Here is a 22,783-nt window from a genome sequence, read left to right as displayed (position 1 = left end):
CTTGATGAAGTTAAAATCTGTTTTAATGTGTGCAACATCTAACATGGATAGGTGGAATTATGAAATTTGAGATTTAGAAGTAAACTGTCAACCTCCTCTGTTACCAAATATTATTTCTAAGAATGGCATACCTTAAGGTTGATGATTGGTTTATCACCATCTTGGATAACTGTAATACAATAAAAACTTCAAAACGATAAATTTGGGGGAGTAAGTGCTGGTTCAAAAGACCTTACGTTGGGAGTTGCTTCTGAACAAATTCAGTGCCAGCATTCATCCAGACAGTTTTGGAACTAGTTCATCAGTTAAATGGGCCGTGGTAGGTCTGGTAAGGTTTTTGGGACACTAGTAAAAAATATAGGCAGCTAAGTTAATGGACCTGGCGGTTCCTGATGGCCACTCCTTCAGGCTTGATTCTACCGAAGTTATTGAACTCCCGCTCAATTTCAGAATCTGTAACGGTAGACGGTAAATTTCTCACATAGACAGATCTGCCTTCACCTGAAAAGATTCAAGAATACAAGGTCAAGATTCCACACAATTCTCCTCAGTATTCAATATAAAAATCAACAAAGCTAAATCCATGACAACCAAGCATTAACTTTATAAATCCACACCACTGCAAATTTGATGTCAGATATATCGTACAACCTTTTCGGGGTAGCTTAGAGGATGCTCAAAATCCCAAAGTCAATTTATATTTCCTAAATGTGAAAAAGACCACAGACTGTCTTCTTATAATCATGTCGAGATTCACGACTTGTAAATATCTTGGCCCTGATTGAAGAAAGTAATATACGATCAGAAATGTTTGAAGAGCACTGGGAACAAGAAACAACATTTATAATTTTAAATGTAAAACATATAATTTTACCTCCTCCTTGGGACCATCCTTTTCCCTCTTCCTTTATCCGGGCTTGGGACCGGCAATGTAAAACATATAATTTTACATTAGCGGAGTTAAAAAGGGGTTAATTAACAACAACAAAAATAGTTATAAAAGAAATCGTAAAACATACGTAAGTAAAAAGTCTATGTAGTGAAATTAAATGTACCAAAAACTAAATGTACCAAAAATAAGTCTAAAGTCTACTCTCGACCTGACATTAGATCTCTTTCTGCATCTGCAATTGTATCAACACAACATTTAAGTATATCTTTTTAATAAGGAATAATGTAACTGCATATACGAAATTAAATTACCTTTTTTTCATTTCTTCATCAATAAAATTGTATCCTGAATTTGGGCCATTCAGTGACATCTCCGATTGTCAAATCTTCAAAAGTTCCTTCCCCACTTTGTAATTCCACACTCCCAACAAGGATATCATCAATAATGACATTGTAACAATCTGGATCAGTAGTAGACACACATGTCACTCTCCCTACGGCAATAGGATCACACGGCTTTCGTATACGGAGCAGCTTACAACGGCCTCTAGCTGTTTGCGCAGTTGATCGATCTGATTGGGCATCCTGTTGTTGTTGTATCGTGTCTTGCCTATAAAATTGCAAAACAATAGATGCAATATAAATATTTTATAAATTCAAACATTTAATATGAATGAAATCTACTATTTAATTAAATTAAAATTTATACTTTAGAAGAACTTCCAATATTAAAGGAAGGTTGCATCAATGTTCCAGTTTGGGCATAAAAAAACAATTTCTCTTCTAATAACTTGCGTGCTCTAGACTCCTCTTGGAAGAAAGAAAATTATAAAACTATTGGATCAATGAATGAATCCCAATCAAAATTATAAAACTTGTTACTTGTCGTCCTCTTTTATTTTATTTTTTTGATAATTTGGTATCCCTGTAAACAATGGATCAGGCTCATATCTGGGCTTTGCTCAATTCATAGACCATAACCTTGTCCAAGGACTAGTCCCGAGACATGTGCAATGCTACACATCACATGCATCAGGTAAGTGAGGGTGCGCCCTCGTAGGTGGTCTTGATAAATTAATGCTCATACTAGGTATCGAACTCATGACTTACGAACTTTCATCGCTTATCTATTTGAAATTGACATTGAGCCAATCCCTCGAAGTTTCACTATTCATTCTCTTGCCCTTATCTATTTGAAATTGACATTGAGCCAACCCCTTTCACTATTCATTTCTCTTGCGGTGTGGTAAGTTTTTCAATTTAGTAACCCTCAAACATATGGTAGAAACAAAGGATAATTTACTTTTTTTCAATTTAAAAGGAAAATTGCCACATTTTATTATCATCTTCAAATTAGTGCATTATAACTCAAAGAAGATCTATAGGTTTACATCTGAATTTATACAAAATATGTATAGGTTAATAAAGAGAAATAGAAGGAAGTTGTCCCATTGAATTAGAGTTGGACGGCTAGATCGATGATTCATTTTCATAAAACTGATGTATACATGTTAAAAAAATAAACTTAAAGAAATAATTTATACAAAAAAATAAGAACCAATGCTTTATGAAGTAATATGTTCGGCAACTTAAAAAAAAAAAAAAACAGAATAAATCAACTTTAGCAAAGATTAATTAAAATGTTGAGATGGATTAACTTACACAATATGATGCACAAAATCATAAATATGAACATTTAAGAGGGATCTAAGAGTAGTTCTAATGAACATTAAATTTCTTTGGACCTGCCAACTAAGTTTTCAATTCTTCTCACTTATTTGTGAACATTACACCTAAATTTGGAGCCCCTATTGTACATAAGAACTAGAGATTAAGAAAATAGTGTCCATAAACTCAGAGTTGGATGGTTGAAATGGAGGTCCACATCTAGAATCCTATGAGACAGACCCATAATTGAGGTTTGTTAGGACTTATGGAAGAAGATATACAGGAGAACTTTTGAATGGAAGGACCATTCTATGCAGAAAGTCATTATAAGTGTTTTGGATGTTGTGTTGTATTGGTGTAAAATAGACATAAAGGGTTTTCTTTTTTTTTTGTTAGGTTGAAATTTTATTGAAAAGAGAAAATGGGGTCAAGCTGACCCTTAATACAAAAATTATCAAAAGTAGAAAAGGAAAACACTAAATCACCTCCAAATTATAAATAAAGTTCCAACCAACAACAAAATCCTCAAAGAAACCCCTTAAACTCTTTGAAAGCCTTCCCCCCAAAATAAAAGCAAGCCTAAAATGCAAGAATTCACAAGTGCTTTTCTTTAAAGAACTATTTAGAGGAGCTTTGCTTTGTAAAAGTAATAGTTTATTACTCTTAGTTTTCCTTTGGAGATCATCTTTTCCTCCCATCAATAAAATTTATACTTCTCAATATAAAACGAAAAGTCCATAAGCTGACAGACATTAAGACTAACTACGTCAAACCTAAATGTGGACAAAAAAGAAACATCACGCTCTTACATTGAACGGCATATATATATATATATATATATATATATATATATATATTATATATATGCAAGTGTTGAGATAGATGAGCGGGAAACCTAGGAAAAAAATAGAACCGAATACATTGGAAGAAAAAATGTAAAAGCAGCTCCAATAGATGATAAATTAAGAAGAGAAAAGAGTCAATTGAGATATTTTAGACATACTCGAGGGAAGCTGTGTACAACCCCAAATAGAAGAAATATTCAACTTGAAGTTAATTCAATTCAAGTCCTTAATGTACTCAGGGGTAAAGTGCAATTACACTGACTCTTAGAGTGAAGGAGAGAAAGAAGTAGGTATGAACTGATGTTCAATATCAGAAGATTTGACTCTGGATATAATGCACTGAAGAACATGACTTGTTCAACCAGCCCCAAATCTTTGGATACTATCCATACAAGACGTCATACACGTAGCATGCAAGCTTTAACCATACATGAATGTCGAAAGAAAATCAATTGCATTTAAATTTTATCTGTCTGCTACTCCACTTGCAAGAAGCTTAAAGAGAAGCAAATAACCAAAGAAAACTCAATGGATTAGAGATGTCAAAGGCCATCTATTTGTCCACCCTTGTATTTTGTGAAATTCCAGGAATTTGGATCAAATGTCTTAAAATCATTCAAATGTCATAATAGTTTTGCTCACTCCTAAATTGATCTAAAATAAAGTTTCGATTCCCAAACAGAACTCAAATTGATGAATATGAAAGATAATCAAATCTAAAATTGAGCTTAAAGAAGGGTAAGAAAGGCAAGAACTCATGTTCAAAACTGAAATTAAAGAGATATAACAGCTAGATCATGATATAAAACTCCATAACCAAACCCTAAAACATGCTTTAACATTGAAGAAAACATTTGAAACCCTAAATTAATTAAGGAAAATCAGAGATTCAATAAAAACTTTAACATACCTGAAGCTTCGATCACAAACCAAGCAAATGGAGGGAGATCGAACAAATCACTAAAACCTTCGATCAAACTCCGATCGATTCTGCCCTAAATCACTAAAACCTTCGATCAAAATCACAGATTCTGTAGTGAGAGATCGAGCGCAGGTCTTTCGATCAAACTCCGATCGATTTACCTTCTAGATCGAAACTTAGAAGAAGACGACTTCAAACTTATTGAAATCGGTATAGCGTCGAGTAAGAAAGAGATAGATTCGAGAGACAGAGAGACAGAGAGAGAGAGAGAGAGAGAGACAGACAGACAGAGTAACAGACAGATTCGGGAGAGAGTGAGAAGAGCGACGGATTCGAGAGCGAGAGTGAGAGTGAGAGTGAAAGTGAGATAAGAGCAGAGAGAGAGAACCGAGCGAGAGAGACGATCTGAAAACAACAAAAATAAAAAATAAAAAAAGTTTGTTAGAGTGGCTATTGGCACCCCAAATTTTACTTATTTCGTTGAAACGACGCTTAAACGACGGTTAACAACTGTCGCAATTAACGACTGCCTTTAGCAGTCGTTTTTAGCGCAAATGGGGCGTCGCCAAATCCGCAATATGACGTAGTGTACTCTGCCGGAGATCAAACATGATGTAGTTTTCATGAAGTGGAAAAGCCACCCCTCATCCATCCATGCACCTAATTAAATCCCTCCCTCCCTTAATTGATGATAGTTATTCATGTACAGATATAGTGCTGGCTCTACATGCAGTAGTCCATCTTCCTATCTTATCCTCTTTGGGCAATACCAGAGTTTCGGAACATTCTCTTTGCTTTATCCTTCCTCATATCCTCACTCACTCTCTCCCTCCCTCTAGTCTCTATGAAAGAGTGAATTTGAGATGAAAGTGGACCCATCAACCAAACAGCAGGTGCTAGCTCCACAATCATCTTCATGCCTATCGATCCCATGAATATTTGTCCCACCTAGCCTCTTGATGGACCCACACATATGTCACAACAAAATTCAGCCTTCTTGGTGAATTCTAGCCATTGGATTGAAGAATTTTTTCTTACGACGGGGGTTTCTAATTGTTAGAGTTGAGCACATCCAATTCCTAAAATCATCGAGCAAGGTTGTTCACTAATTACTGGCCCCTAAGTCCCTAATGGTATTGCAGCTTCTAGTTGTGTAATAACAGTAAATGTGAATTGAAATGATTGTCAACCTTTATGAGGGGCATTTTCATAAATTTGTTGAATTTGGTGAAAATTGACGAAATGGTTTATTTGATTTCATTTTGTTGTTTTATGTATTCAAATGGGTTTTCCTAAGCGTAAGGGGGTTCTAAGGATGTTTTGATTTTAGGGGTATTTTGATAATTTGATCATTTTTTAGTGATTTTTATCGTAAAGCTTCTTTTTGTTTGCAAGATGATGATTTCTATGTTTTTGGGGTTATAATTTTCTAATATAGCGTGATTTATACAATTTTGTTAGTTTGAGATTCCTCATCTGAATTTTTGAAACATATCTAGTAACAAATAAAGCATTGGAATAATCATCCATCATTGGGAATCGTCGTGATCGGGTTGATGAGTTGATTACTTAGGCGAGTGCAAAATTGGGGTGTCTACACCTCCCTTAGTAAAATAAGCAACTATACGACTGTACCAAGCTCTTGGTGCTTGTTTCAGTCCGTATAGTACTTTCTTTAACCTGTATACCTGATTCTCATAGCCTTGCTTCACATATCAAGGGGGTTGGTCAACATAGACTTCTTCCTCCAACTCTCCATGCAAAAATGCAGACTTTACATCTAGTTGATAAATAGACCATGAGTTCTGGGCAGCCATGGATAACACCAAACGAATAGTGTCAAGCCTTGCAATTGGAGCAAATACCTCTTTATAATCAACACCACATTCTTGTTTGTACCCTTTGGCAACGAGCCGAGCTTTGTACTTGTCAACTCCCCCATCTTTTTTCAACTTTGTTTTATAAACCCCTTTAACACCAATGGATTTCTGTCCTTTTGGCAGTTCAACCAGCTCCCAACTATTATTTTTTTCTATAGACCTGGTCTCTTCATTCATGGCTTTTTGCCATTTTGAATCCTTGACAGCTTCTTGGAAGGTAATGGGATCACAATCTGATAACAAAGCATAATGAGTAATTGTATCATAATTATCAGATTGAACATCACTAACCTCATACTCTTCCATCCATGCTGGCCTCCTTCTGATTCGTTGAGATCGATAAGTTTCCTTTGCTGTCTGATTTTCGTTGGAGTCTTGTGGTTGTTGTGGTTGTTGATCTAATTGCAGTGATGTAGTACTAGTCGACAGTATTGGTTGCATCAGCATTTCTTCTTTCTTTCCATCAAAACTCACAGGTATTTGCTATTGCCCTGGACTACTTTCAGTCCAATTCCAAGTGTTTTCTTCATCAAAAACAACATCACAGCTGATGACAATTTTCTTTGTGGTAGGATTGAGCAATTTGCAAGCTTTGGATTGTTCACTAATTCCAAGAAAGACACATGTTTCACCTTTTTCATCTAGCTTCTTCCTTTTCTCATCTGGAATGTGCGCATATGCAATGCACTCAAAAACCCTAAAGTGATCAACGGTTTGCTTTCGTCCACTCCAAGCTTCTTTTGGTGTCATGTTTTGAATAGTAAATGTAGGACTTCGATTCAAAACATGGACACTCAAATTCACTACTTCTAGCCAAAATTTCTTCGAAACTCTCCCGGTTGCCAACATGCTTCTCACCATATTTAGAATTGTTTGATTCTTCCTCTTCGAGATTCCATTTTGTTGGGGTGTGTAAGCTGCTGTCAATTGTCTCTGAATACCATGCTCATCACAGAAAACATTAAATTCCTTTGAGCAGAATTCTCGACCACGATCTGTACGAAGAGTTTTAATGGTTTTGCCCATTTCATTTTCAACATGTGCCTTGAAGCTTTTAAATGCACTAAAAGCTTCTGATTTTTCTTGCAAGAAATAAACCCAAATTTTTTACTATAATCGTCAATGAAGGTAATTAAGTATCTTTCACCTCCATTAGATGATGGGTTTATAGGTCCACAAATGTCAAAATGCGCCAACTCCATGACTTTCTTTGTTCTCCATGATTTTTTTTATGGAAATTGCTCCCAATGTTGTTTGTCGACAACACACTTCTCACATACTCTGTTAGGAGGAATAATTTGAGGAAGCCCAGTCAACATGTTCTTTTGAGAAAGAGTCTTTAATGCATTGAAATTCAAATGACCATAGCGAAGATGCCAAAGCCATGTTGAATCATTCTCCTTGACCATTAAACAACTCTGAAAAGTCTCACTCGTAGTAAAAATAATTTGTTTGCTGTCATCTTAGCATGAACAATTAGACCCCTTTTAGAATCATGGATTTCACAAGCACCATTCTTAATTGTGGCATCATATCCTTTTTCTTGTAGTTGTCCAAGGCTTAATAAATTACTTTTCAAATCAGGAATATAAAAAACATTTGACATAGTCTCAATGTTATTATTTGTAGTCTTGATTTGAACGTCACCCTTCCCATAACATTTACTTTAGAATTATCACCAAAGCTTACAACAATACGAAATTCTTCATTTAAATGAGAAAATAATGACTTACTACCAAACATATGATTACTGTAGCCTGTATCCAAATGCCATATGTTTGGTTGAAGCTTGTTTTCGTTGACATGGAACGCCATCAATAGAGTTTCTTCTTCCTTCTTCTCTGTAAAATTCGATCTCTCCCACCTTCCTTTGTCTTGGGGCAATCTGGTGTAACATTCAGATTGATAATGGCCAAGCTTGTGACACCTGAAACATTCTACCTTGGATTTGTCTGGTTGTTGATCACGTCCTCTCCCTTTGCCTCGAAAGTCAAAATTAGATTTTTTATACTGTCTGCCTCCATCTCTATTGACTCGACCTCCTCTTCTTCTATCTCTACCTCGACCTCAATTTGCTGATCTATTTGTGTCGAAGCGTTATTATCAATTGAAGCCTTTAAAGCTTGCTCCTCATTATCTTGCTGAATAATTTTTTTTCTCTTGAACCAACAATGATCCTTACAATTCATCAATTAAAAGTGCATCAAGGTCCTTCGATTATTCAATAGTACAAACAACATAATTAAATTTTAAAGTCATTGATCGAAGAATCTTTTCTACAATTGTAAAATCTGTTATGGTGTCGCTGTGGATCCGCATCTTGTTGACGATTGCCATCGTTTATGAGAAGTAATCCATAATTGACTCTCCTGACTTCATCCGAAGCATTTCGAATTGTGAACGAAGAGCTTGAAGTTGCTGCCTTTTTTACCTTGCTGATCCTTGATACTTCTTTTTCATAGAGTTTTAAATATGTTTGGAGGTGTCTTTGCAAAAAATGGTCTCCAAGATTAAGTAATCAATTGCTTGAAAGGGATAATTTTTGGCCTTAAGATCCTTCAACCTTTGTCTATCAAGATCAATTTTTTGTTGTTCTGATAGCGTTGTACCTACTGCTGGTTCTGCTACTCCAACTTCAACGATCTACCAATACTCCTTAGACTTAGGGTATGTTTGATTACACATGAAAAATTGGGTGGAAAATCAATTTCCATGGAAATTCATTTTCCACCCCAATCAAAAAGTCCACAAAACCATGGATTTTACTTTCCTATCCATATGGGTGGGAATGTGAAATCCACCCATATTTTTCATCCCCAATTCTTTCCCACTCATATCTTCTTCTTTCCTACCACCACCATTACCATTACACTAACCTCGTCGTCATCGTCATCCTCACCATCACCGTCGCCGTCGCCGTCTTCGTTTCTATCATAACCATCTCCGACCATCTCCTATCTCTCTCTCTTTTTCTCCTTCTACTTCATCCCTCACCTCCTCCTCCTCCACCACCACCACGTTTTCCCCCCATCTTCCTCATCATCTTCTTCCTCACTTATCTCCGCAGCCGCCACCATCACCATCACGTTCTCCCTTCTTCTTCCTCACTTACTTCCACCGCCACCATCGTCATCGTCGCCGTCGCTATCACATCCTTCCCTATCCCTCTTCCTCCTCATCTTATCTTTTTTTTCTCATATTTTTTCCATGATTTTATCCAACTAAAATCAAACAATGAAATTTGATTTTTCAACCTTACCTATTTTCCACCACTATTTTTTCATGGATTTCAAATTCCATGGAAAGTCACTTTCCATGCAATCAAACATACCTTTAAAAAAATTCTTCATCAACATGCTCCATTGATCATAATGACCATCAAAGCATGGAATTGCTCGTTGCACAAAGTTTTCAGAGGCCATAATCACTGTTGCACTTGAAAAAAATGGTAAGCTACTGCTTCAAAATTGTCTCACGAACCATTTTTTTCTTTTTTCTTTAAATCTCTCTTATCTCACTTTTGGCAATGTCTCAGTTTCACAGACTCTTCCTCAGCTTCACTCACTTTTTTAAATTGCTTATAACTCACTAATCTTCTAACCTGGCTCTGATACCACTGCTAGTAAACTATTAGTATGAAGAGAGTTGATAGATTGAGCACAAAACAAAGGAGTAAATTGAGTTGTTTTATTCATACTGAAACTAGCATATATATAGGTACACAACCAACTGAAACATAAGAATAGGTCCACTAAAGCACATTCTTACTGACCTATAACTACAACCAAAAGATCAGGAAAAAATGAACAAACCCAATAAACAACTTCCTATGGACCAGGACAAAATATCAGACCCAACAAAATTAAATTAAAACTACTATTATTGAAGACTTGGTCAAATGACCAACTACAGACCTCTTTTAATAATAAAAGTCTATTAAAACTCAATTTCTAGTGTTTTAAAGAGATAGTAGCCACAAATATTAGTGGGGTCTTGCACATATGGTAACAAAGAAGATAAGAGAGAGGAGGATGAGTCCTAATTGATTTCTAACTCTTCATATAAAAAAGGACTGCTGCAAGTTCGTTTGGTGGAGATTTCATATACGATTGAAAATCAAAGAAGTGAGTTTGGGTCGAATAAGGAGATCAATAGAGAGAGAGAGAGAGAGTTCTAATAGAACTCAATCTCATGAGTGAAAACGCAGTAGGTCGTGCATGTTATAAAGGAGTTGAGTTGATACTGCTGGCAGCAAACATATATAAAAAAAATAGTTTTTTTGTTTTGTTTTGTTGTGAGTATGGTGCATAAGTGCTACGTATGTTGATAGCAATAAAACAAAAAAAATTGTTTAAAATTTGCATTCTTTGGGTTGTGAGTGTGGTGGTTGCTGGCAGCAGTACATAAAAAATAAAAAACAAATTTGTTTTATAAATCATGACTAGCCCACTTTTTCTTCTTTTAAAATTAATTTTTTCATACTTGTTGCATTTTCATCACAGAAACTCATCTCTTTATAAAGTTTGGTACTCAAGTCTAACTTTGATATGGTTCCACGTAACTTTTTTGTAAATGAGAAAATTAATTTCTCTTTCCTAGCTTCAAAAGATAGCCAAGGAGTAGGGTTAGCCAACTAACTTAGTAAGATTTCTTACTAAGAGTCATTGACCTCGCCACGTGGCATCCAAGAGTGATCCAATTCCACATGCTTGTGGTGGATGAAATTCTAATAACTTAAAAAATATATATATTTCAAAAAATTTCTTAAAAATTAATTTTCATTTTAAATTTGATTTCATAGCCGTTCATTTTAAAAACATTGGATCAAAGTTATAAATAATAAAAAATGTGAATTTCACTTTTAGGTCCAAGCTTTTTCATTAAATCTAGAAAGTTGTGACATTGGATTGCTTACATGAAGGGCCTCATGGCCTAATGACCCTTAGTAAAATTTTGAAATCTTATTGTGGTAGTCAAGCTAGTTTGGTCCTCACCCAAGGATTCTTGAGTAAAAAACTTAATAAAACAAGGGAATTTTTTTTGTTAAAAATGCAACAAGTCTACCTGATAAAAAAGAAGGAAAAATTGTTGGTGGTTCTTGTGCTCATGTTTGATCAATGATTGATATTCTTTTTAGTGTGGTCCTGATTGATTGATCATCTTTGTTCTCTTTTGCACTATCTTGATTGATTGCCTATCTGATATGTCATGATCCTAATTGATATATATTTTGATGTGCATGCCTTGATCTTGATATTATAGATATTTTTATGCTTTGTAATTACGTTTTCTAATATCTATATTTTAATGGTTTGATCTGGCCCATTCATATGAAAAATGCTCCGGGCACAACCCACCCTACTTTGCACACATCCTTAGCACGTTTATATTGTTGCATTGCACGCTTGCATGCCCCTTCTAGCCAACGTGACAATAGTGCATGGCCTGGTCTTCTCGTGAGGCGTGACATCATTCATGAAAACCACAACTCTAGTCACTTACCTTTATAGTATGTAAAATCGGGGCATCAGTTCCGTTTGATCAGGTGACTGTGAAAGATATATCAATACACCCACGCTGGAGTGACCTGAGTCTTTGTCCTATTGTAAGCCGCAAAGTCAAATGTTTCTATTACCAACGTAGTACTAGTGCGTGGTTGGTCCCCTTGTGGGATGCTAAACCATTAATGGAAGTTACAACCCTAGACTTGTACGTATACGATATATCAAAGCTAATATAAGTTGTACCAATTGCACTTCTTAGTCAAAATCAGTGTCTAAACGAGAACCTGCCCCGCTGTATCTCATGTACTAGGGGGATAAACAACGTCTATTCTAGACGAGATGAGACTTAAGAGTGCCTTTGCTCAACATCATGTGCCTCCTCTCAACTGGGGATTAAACTGACTGCTTTCGACTTTAGAGATTTGGGTTGGAATCTCAGATTATCACTTTGAATACTTATACAAATATCAAAAAGTTACCACATACCGTCTGATTGAGTACGTTTGAGAAATACATAAATGCACTTGGGCAAGGATGATCAGATAAATTGCATTACATATAGTAAACCTAGAGTCTAGGAGCCTTCCTATAGGTCACAACCCGAACCGATAGTGGGTGTTCCCAGGTTGCTCTAATCAATCCATTTAAAAGGTAAGTGGGTGAACTGATCATTACCTCTCAAATTAAACCCACAATATCGATCCGACCCAATTGGTAAAAAAAAATAAAAATACAATTCGTTATGAACCAATTAAACCAGTTGGCCAAATTGGCAAATGATTCTAACTGGCCAATACTAAATCGATTAGACCAATTGATTTTAGGTTCAAAGATTCAAACTATTTCATACCAAAGATTCGATCTTAGGGTCAAATTAATTTGTTTGATCAAAGGTTCAATCCCCAAAAAGGGTAGACCCGTGACTAACATTTTTCATTTTCTTGGTCACGATAGACTTATAGTGCATTTAGATTCGATGTTTTCCACCAGACTTGGGCTAATTTATATCAAAATTTTAATCATGTAGTTTATAGTCAAACATTCAAAATCAATGGATAATCTTAGGTGTACTTCCACTCAGGTAATAGTTGTTCCTAAACGTTCTAAACTATCATCTATGCTATTTTGGGTCCGTCAAAAGAGTCGTCTAACCAAAACACCAATGTCAAGTCCAAGTTGTCTACCCTTGCACCATAGTATTACGTCTATCTACCTAGAAGGACCTCCTCGCTTTGTAGAGAAGCGTCTTTGAGTTTTCTTTTAGTTTAAATTCAGTTTTCGTCAGTCTTTAAATTCAGTTACGTTAATTTTTTTCTTTTTTGAATTTTTGAGTTTTAGTCGAGTTTGTTAGTCTATGTTTTTTAATTCTTTAAATTCAGTTAGTTGTTTCAGTTATGTTAGTCTTTCTTTAATTTTTCGAGTTTTAGTCGAGCTTGTTAGTCTATGTTTTTTAATTCCAATAAAATAAAGAAGTTTTTAATTATCATGTGTTCAATAATTTAAAAATGAACCAAGGTCTACTTTTCACATACCACTTCACCTTTACATATGTCACTCCCCTATTCACTCTCTCAAAAGTGTTTTTTGTTCTCTCATCTCTATTTACCAAAAAACCAAATATCAAATAATACTTTTTAGGTTTTTTCACAAATTTCACATTTACCTCATACAAATGAAAAATCCAAAAAGAAATAACCTAAACCTCATGTCCATTCTCTTTATTTTTAAGGTTGAACCACTTTATCCCTAAAAGTCCTCCAAAAACTCTATAAATACTCTTATTTTCTATGAAAAAGGCATGCTTTCAAGCTCCTATCTCTCAACCTCAAACTTTACCAAAATATCTACTCATCACTTTAACTTTTTCTCAACCCAAGCTTCTACTCAAGAACTTTCACTCACCTCTCAACCTTCAATCAACAAATTTCCTCCTCTCTAACCATCTACTCTCAACTAATGGACATGGTGGGTGTATGTCAGGTTTATTTTCAAAGTTTGCATATTCTACTTCTAGTCCTCTACTTTTATTTTTAGAAATCCTTTATGATGTAATGCATACCCTCTCCCATTTTCGATAGGTTGGACTAAAATTTGATTGAAATGATGGGGGTTGAAGCTCTTGTTTTTCTTACTATATCTTATGTATCATGTTGTACACAATGCACCCACTCACATATGCATGGTAATGATGAAGAAGTGTATCACCCTCTTGATTGGGTGAAACATTAAGCTTCTAGCCTTGCATACATATATCAAGGTTGTGACCTCAAGAGAACTCCATCATGGAGTCTCTTTAAAAACTCAAATCAACACTCATATTCATAAAAGATAATGGGGTTATATGGTCATCATTTTCTTTAAGATACCTCTAATGTCATATTGAAATCAAAATTCGTTTCTAAAAGAACATTTCACTCAATATATACACCACATCTAATATGTATTTTCATGCATTTTTATTCACTTTTTTAAGTTTTTCAAGAGATGGCCAAGCAAGATAACCACCTTTGGTGGAGAGGATGGGATGTCTAAATTCATACCTTGAAATGAAGAGAGGCCATTTTTCTACTACCTGAACAATTATCCACTCTTAGTTAACTCTTTTTGAACCATTACTTTCATTTCTTAACCCAAGACCAGGGCAAGTCATCATTATCGAGAAAGGCAAAAAAAATCTAAAGTCAAGAGAAAATACCAAAGTATACTCTTGATCCATATGAGGATAAACTATGAACAACTAAAAATACAAAAAAAATAAAAAAATCTCTAATATTTGATCTTAAGCTCGACCCAAATCTCCTGTTTAAACAAGTTCGTGAGATACTAGGAGGAGACATAGATCATATTTTTAGAACAAAAATAGACAAACCTATTTTCATTCCATCCCTCAATAAATCAAGATTCAACCTTTCTTATTCTTTCGCAACCCAAACCTAAGCCTACATTTCATCCTACTTAAAGTCTTCTTAGATCAGAAAATGGTTCGAGACAACTTAATCACGGTAGAAACATGTCATATTGTCAAGGTGTAGTCAATCTTGCAACTCAATTCAGATTTTATGTAGTCAAAGTTGTTAGAGGATTCGAGAGGGGAAGTCAGGTTGGATATTTGAAAAAAAAATGACTTAAAGTGTAAAGTCATTGATCTCGAAGCTTAACTTGAGTCACCAAACCATGAAAATTGTCGGAGAACTCGAGAGGGGTATCCAGATCTGGTACTCAAGAAAGAGTCTCACTAGAAGAGTAAAGTGTTCGATCTCACAGCTCAACTTGAGTCATCAAGCCACGAAGGATATAGAGAAACCGATAAGAAATTCAAAGTAAAAATCTATAAAGAAAGCATAGACTGAAAGGGCACAGTGAAAACTCACAAGGGCACTATGAGTAAAAGAATTAGTCTATAGCAAGATCAAAACCACCAGCACGATGTAAACTTGAAAAGGGTGTCAATGCGCAAAAATGTGGAAACCAGGTCTGGTAAAAATCATAATTAGCACTAGGAGCAAAATGGGAACAAAAATAAAAAAAAATAAAAAAATATAATAATAATAACTTCTAGCCCGCAATAGTATAAATTGTGAATAGAGAAAATCTCATAGTCCTCAAATGTTCCAACAGACACGATACAGATAACTTAGTGAAAATTCTCAGTCTCGGAGATGATTCTAAAGATGCTAAGGATTAACTAACACTCGTATCCTCGATATTTGGCAAAAGTAGTATGATTGTCAAAGTTCAAAGTTGTCAAACATTGAATTGTCATAGATTGTTCAACAAAGACAATATTTCAAAATCTAGAACAAAAAAATACATCATCAAAATTACTATTTTTGGCCTGTGACGTAAAAAAACCCATTTTTCATTTCATTCATTTAAAAAAAAATACTACATCCATTAGACATCATTTTTCTTGAAGCCAAGATACAAAAGAGAACAATGGAGGAAAACTTCCTCAAACGTCTCAACGGGAAGCATAGTAGGCATCAAGCTTACCTTCTAAGGCTTAGATCTAAGTAGTCTGGTCAATAAGGATTCTCTCCACATCCGAAATAGGATGACTCACCAAACACTCAAATATCATGTTGTCATGCAAGCCTTTTTCAAGAACGGCCACGCTATGCGAAGCCCTTTAAAGACGATCTCGTGACCGCCATAAATAGAGAATAATGAATTCAAAATTCAGAATCATCAAAGGGAGAAGAAAAAATATTTGAAAAATTGCATTGCATGGTTTGAAGTGTTAATCACTTTCAAAAATCATCAAAATTTTATCTAAGATTTCAAACGAGTTTCATGCTACGAAGTCAAGGATTTAAAAAAAAAAGGTTAACCCTGTTCGACCCCATGCTTAGGTAGCTACATGTAACAAAAAATAAATCCGTCAACCTATCTGACGTTTTCTACTATCTCACGATAAATCATTTTGGGTTCACACAAATAAGGGTCCAATTTACTCTTTGCAAGCAACTCTTGCAAAGAGGGGCAGCTGTAGACACCCCAATTTGCATGAACCTGTTAGAAAAATCTAAATTTTCTCAAATTGATTTCAATTAAGAACTTAAGCCTTTCAACGGGCCCACATTGCTACTTGGCATCATCCTCATGTATACATGCATACATGCGTCATGTCATATAGTTTTGCATGCTCAACCTTGTCCCTAATCCAATATAATTTCATACCATTTCCATGATCCAATCCGAATTCATATCCATTCCCCATTAATCGACCCATCACCCACACCCTAATACAAGTCCAGAAACAAAGTCCATATCTTAATCAAGTCCAGTCACCCTAAGATATTAACCCAAAGTCTATAATACCATTATCCATAAACCAAATCTATCTCCTAACCCAAAGTCCATAGCCCAAATCCATCCCCTAAGCCCAATACTAAGTTTATTATCTCATCTCCTCTCAAAAGGTGACACATGTTGATCCCTCATAAGCCTTCAATACCCAATGCTTTATCTAATTGGATAGTCAACTCTCTGTTATAAAAATTCAAGAATACCCTTCCCAAAAAGTATGGTAAAACCAAAAACATACTTTAGTCTTTGGTAATAATCTATAAAGTTAAAAAAACTTCCAATCATATCCTCGAAAAGGTGAGAATCTTCAAGTACATACATGAAGCTCTCTCATTAGCCCATTTCAAAAATATATATCCACCCTTATTTTATGAATTATTTACAAATGAACCAAGGTGTACTTTTCACCTACCACTTTACCTTTACATATGTTACTCCTCTACTCACCCTCTCAAATGTATTTTTATTTTCACATTAGTCTATTTTAAAATATACATCTACTCTTATTTTATAAGTTATTTACAAATGAACTAAAGTCCACTTTTCACCTACCACTTCACCTTTACACATGTTACTCCCCTATTTACCCTCTCAAAAGTGTTTTTAATTTTTTCATCTCTATTTACCAAGAAATTAAAGATCAACGAATGTTTTTTAAGTTTCTTCACAAATTCCACATTTACCCTTATACAAATGAAAAATCCAAAAAGAAAGAATCTAAACATCATGTCCAGTCCATTTATTTTTAGGGTTGGACCACTTTATCCTCAAAAGTTCTCCAAAAACTCTATAAATAACCTTACTTTCTATGAACAAATCATGCTCTCAAGCCCTCATTTCTCTATCCCAAACTCTATAAAATTTTCTACTCACTTCTCCAATTTTTTCTCAATCGAGCATTTTAACTCAAAGAACTCTCATCTAACCTTAACCTTCAACCAAAATCCTACTTTCTCTCTAACCATTTATTCTCAACCCAAGCACTCCACTCTCAAAGCCATCTTAAGAGTCAAACTCATTTGAAAGCATGAGGGAACAAGGTGGGTTAGGATGTAGTTTACTTTTAAAGCTTATATTTTCTTCTTCTATCTCTCTATTTTCTTTTCTTTCTAAAAACGTTAGGATGTAATGTACACCCTCTCCCACCTCATGTATGTTGGTCTAAGGTTCAATTGAAAGGGTGGGGGTTGAAGCCCTCTTTTCCTTAATCTCATGCATTATATTGTACACAATGCACCCACTCACACATGCATAGCAATCATGAAGAAATGTGTCACCCTCTTAAGGGGATGAAATACTAAGTTTCTAACCATGCATACATGCATCAAAGTTGTGGCCTCAAGCGAACTCCATCATGGAGTCTCTTTAATAGTTCAAAACTAACATTCATATCCATAAAAATAATGTGACAATATAAGTCATCATTTTCCATAGGATGCCCTTAATGTCATATTGAAATCAAAATCCATTTGTTTAAGGAAACACTTCACTCAATGCACACACACTACCCCTAGCATGCATTCTCATGCATTTTACTTATTTTCTTAAGTTTTTACAAAAATAATGGCCAAACAAGGTAACCAACTTTGGTGGAGAGGATGGGGTGCCTAACACCTTCCCCATCCTCTAAGCGGACCTCCATACCTAGATATTAGGTTGACTACACCTTTTTCATTTATGAGAGTCTCTACAGTGGTAAAATCAATTTCAAAAATATTTCGGGTGCCCATTCACATTCATTTCCAAAAAAAAAATGGTGGCGACTCTAACAACATAACATTGAGGTTTATGATGAACATTCTCTTGTCCACAACTTGGTGATTCCACTAGGGAATACTAGTAGGTCCAAACCGATTTTACTTGAAAATTTTTCTTCTTTCAAAAATATCCAATTTTTTTTTCTTGTTCTTGTTTTTGTTTCTAACATGTTTGTTTCTTGATTGACTCCATTGTCTTTATTGTTTTCTTTTCTTTGTGGGAGTGTATGTAATATTTATTTCTTTATCTTATTTTGATTCAAAGTTGTAAGGGTTACTACACATTTGGAATTGCATTTGTGCACATTTACTTCATAGCTCATTGCACAAACCACCTCCTCCTATTTTAAAATCTAACCTCGGATGCCAGTACTCTCAAGTCCCATAGATTTTTCATTTGGGGAGGCGGGGAAAAGAACATCCACCTCAATCACCCACCAAGAAATATACATTTCAATGTGCATGGAGGTTTGAAGATTAAATAACCTTAAACCACCTATAGCCGCATGTATCAATACGACTAGAAGCATAAGAGACAAATGTTTCAAGATGTATCAACCCTTGGGTATCTTGTATTTTATTTTTAGTCCTTAAAGGAAAAGTTGTAATGTCCAAAGATGCAAGGTTGTATAGATTTAGGCCTTCTTTCCTTTTTATTTTCGTACATGTTCTACTTGGTAAATAAGGAAATCTACTTTTTCTTTATGTTTTACATCATCTTAAAATATATATATATATATGTTAAAAATATATGTTCTGGTCTGTATTTAAAGCACAGACTGTATAAAAATACCCTAGCATGTACATTAACTATGGACTTGTAAAAAAAAATATTTTACTCAATTTATCCCTTACATCAGTCTTAACAACTTTTCTCTTGAACTTTATTTTTGTTTTGAATTTTAAGGCCTAAAAATGATTAAATGAATTACTTTTATCGTTAAGTTTAGGACCCACCACTCGCCATCTTTTGTTTGATCCAAATGGAGCTTTCCTATTCTCTGCCAATCAAAATTGATCTCGACCCAATGTGACACACTATCAACCTCGATCACAATCAAACTCACTTTCATCTATCATCGAAAATCAACTTAAATCAGGTCCACGACCCGTAGCCAATCCAAATCGGGTCCATAACCTGAATCCAACTCAAAATGGGTCAATGACTTATACCCATATAAAATCGGGGCCATGACCCGTATTCAATCCAAATGGGATCCATGACCCATATTCAATCCAAATTAGGTCCATGGCCCGTATCCATTTCAAATAGGGTCCACGACCAATATTCAATCCCAGTCGGGTCCACGACCCGTATCTATGTTGAATTGGGTCTATGACCCATACTCAATCCAAATCAGGTCCTCGACCTGTATCTTTTTCAAACTAGATCCATGACCTATATCCAATCCAAATCGGGCCTACGATCCATATCCATTTCGAATTAGGTCCACGACCCATATCCAATCCAAACCGGGTTCATGACCCATATCCAATCCAAATCGAGTTAACAATCTAAATTTGACCCAAACGAGGTTCATGATTTCTATTCAACCCAAATTAGGTTCGTGATCCACATTTTACCCAAATATGGCCCATCCTCCAATTTCAACTCGAACGATGATCCATATGTGATCCATCAAAATCAATAATCAGTCGATCAATCCAAATGAATCTAATTATTTTTCAACAAATTAGATTTGAAAAAAAAGAAATTTTAAAACACTAATTGCAATTCTTGATCAAAGTCGGTGCCTAAGAATGATCTTGCTCTGTTGATACGAGGGGAATAGTTATGTCTATTCATGGAAATGAGATGACTTAAGAGTACTCTTGCTAAGGTATTGTCCGTCACATCTTCCTTAGGGATCTGACTGGCCAATCTTAATTTTAGAGAATTGAATAGGGGGCTAATAAAATGTTGTTTTTCCTACTCAATCTGTTTGTAGTAATTTATTTTTATAAAATATTTTTTCAACTCCGTGTTGATACCCAGCTTTGTGCTAACAAACCTCCGGTTTCGTGCCGACAAATTTACAGTTCCGTGTTGACCAATACCCAGCTCCGTGTTGACAAACCTCCAGCTCCATGCTGACAAACCTTCAGCTCTGTGTCGATAAACACCTAGTTCCATACTAACAAACCTCCAGTTCCGTGTTGACAAACCTCCGGTTCCATGTCGATAAACCTCCAACTCCATGCTGACAAGCCTTCGGCTCCATGCCGATAAAATTCCAGTTTCGTGCTAACAAACCCCCGGTTCTATGCCGATAAACCTTCAGCTCTGCGCTGGCAAACCTCTTGTTCTATGTCAATAAACCTCCAGCTCCGTGTTGACAAACCTCCGGCTCCTTGTCAACAAACCTCTAGATCCGGACTGACAAACATCTAGATTATTGTTGACAAACCCCAACTCCGTGTTGGCTAATATTTGACTCTGTGCCGATGAACCCAACTCTGTGCTGACAAAAATTCGACCCCAACCCAATCCAGGTCTTTTTTAATTCAACTTTGCCAATTAATCTAATTTGATATAATAAATCATCATGCATCCTCGTTGTGTAAATAATATAATAACGCCAAACCTTTTATCCACAAGTGGTCAAACGACCTAGAAAAAAGTACTTGCCACCTGATAATCCTTCGTATTTTTTAAGCTCATAACCAACCATGAGCACTTCGGAGCAATTTCAACAATCAGTGATAGAAGTAGTAACGGATCTCACCTTGAAGTTAGATATGGTGGTCAAGACACTGGAAAAACACAACAAGATTCTAGATCTATTAATGGCAAATCCAAACATCATTCAGGCGGTCCAACATCAAGCTTTTGACTTGAATCAGGTTATACCGGAACAACTACGATAATAACCGTTATCAGTATAAAATACCTTACCACCTATGGCTCCCGCCAATCAAGGACCACTAATTCACATTCATTGCAACCCACAACAACACGAGGTCGTTCAAGAGGAAGAATGTGAATTTAAAGTAGCTGAAGTGAGAAGCACTATAGAGTTCTGGCCAACAAGCTTGAGGTAGTAGATGAGGAGATCAGAAGAATGAAAGGAAATAATTCTACAAACGGAATGGGGTTCAAAAATCTCTGCCTATACCTGAATGCACCATTACCGCTAAAATGCAAATGTCCTGACTTCGAAAAGTATAACGACATCAGATGTCCTATGTCCTATTTGAAGTTCTATTGCGGATCCATGTGCCAGTTTGGTAATGGCGACAGGTTGTTGGTCCAGCTATTTCAAAGAAGCTTAATAAGGGCGATCCTCTCATGGTTCTCTCAATTGAATCACTCTCAAATTAAGAACTAGCAAGCCCTCTCATATTATTATTTTGATATGGATAATAATAATTTTTTATTATTTTTTTAAATGGACCTTCTAAATTAATACTCTTCCTGAGGATGAAGGTCCAATAAATATTCCCAAGAAGGGAATGCATATTTTTTTTTTTTTTGAAATTTTTGTCATTTTTTTAGATGGGCTTTCTAAATTAATACTCTTCCTCAAAACGAATGTCCAATGAATATTTTCAAGAAGGAATTGCGTTAACACGGAGCTAGCATAAGTGCTGAGTTGAAAAAGTTTGAGATAGAAATAATTTTATGAAAAGATCATCAGTACGAAGCTGGAATGCTTGAAAAAAAGATAAGTTCATCAGCATTGAATTATCATTAGCACAGAGTTAAAGGTTTATCAACACAGAACTGGCTTTAGCATAGAGCTACAAGTGTGTTGAAAAAAGATTTTGTAAAATGGTTCATCAACATGGAGTTAGCAATAGTACGGAGCTGGAAATGTTTTAAAGAGAGAAAGTTCATTAGCACAAAGCTGGAAATTTTTTGAAAAAGAGATGAGTTCATTAGCACGGAGCTAGCAAAGCTTGTAAAAGAGAAGATTTTGTAAAAAGTTCATCAATACAGAAGTGACATCAACGCGGAACTTATATTAACATGAAACTAAAAAAGTTTGGAAAAAAAGAAAAGTTCATCAGCACAAAGCTGGAAAAACTTGTAACAGAGAATATTTTATAAAATGTTCCTTAGCATAAAACTAGCATTAGCATGGAGTTGAAAAAAACTTGAAAAGAGAGAAAAATTCATCAGCACAGAGTTGAAGGATGAGGTATTCGAGTTATTTTAGCCCTTACAAGTAGTTCTTCAATTTTATATAGTTTTTTATTAAAGAAAATGAAAAATTATTAGAAATGGTGAGTTTGATTGGGGTTGATGAATGATAATTGACTTGATTAATATTAATCGGATAATGTTGGGCATGATTGAAGTCGATCATGATTAGTTGACTTGATTAAGGACAAATAAATGATATTTGACCTCATTTGAGTCCATTGAAGAATAGTTGACCTCGTTAACATTGATCGAACGATAATGAACTTAATTAGAGTTGATCGAATGACGGTACACCTGATTAGGATTGATCATAGATAGTCGATTCGACTGGGGTCGATAAAAGTTAATAGACCGTTTGGG

The 22,783-nt window shown here is 35.3% G+C and overlaps 1 long non-coding RNA gene across 1 annotated transcript; it reads right to left on the bottom strand.

The window, feature by feature from the left end:
* LOC147396637 (uncharacterized) lies at positions 1 to 953 on the bottom strand. Its single transcript, XR_015180694.1, has 3 exons — positions 875 to 953; positions 652 to 777; positions 1 to 501 (listed from the first exon to the last, which is right to left on the bottom strand). It is a non-coding gene; the product is annotated as an uncharacterized LOC147396637 (long non-coding RNA).
* Positions 954 to 22,783: the final 21,830 nt, after the last annotated feature.

The sequence above is a fragment of the Akebia trifoliata genome, chromosome 8, assembly GCF_017979445.1.
Source record: "Akebia trifoliata isolate Shusen 1 chromosome 8, ASM1797944v1, whole genome shotgun sequence".
Classification (NCBI taxonomy): Eukaryota; Viridiplantae; Streptophyta; class Magnoliopsida; order Ranunculales; family Lardizabalaceae; genus Akebia; species Akebia trifoliata.
The sequence above is the reverse complement of the archived record's forward strand: the minus strand, read 5'-3'. Positions and strand labels throughout refer to the sequence as shown.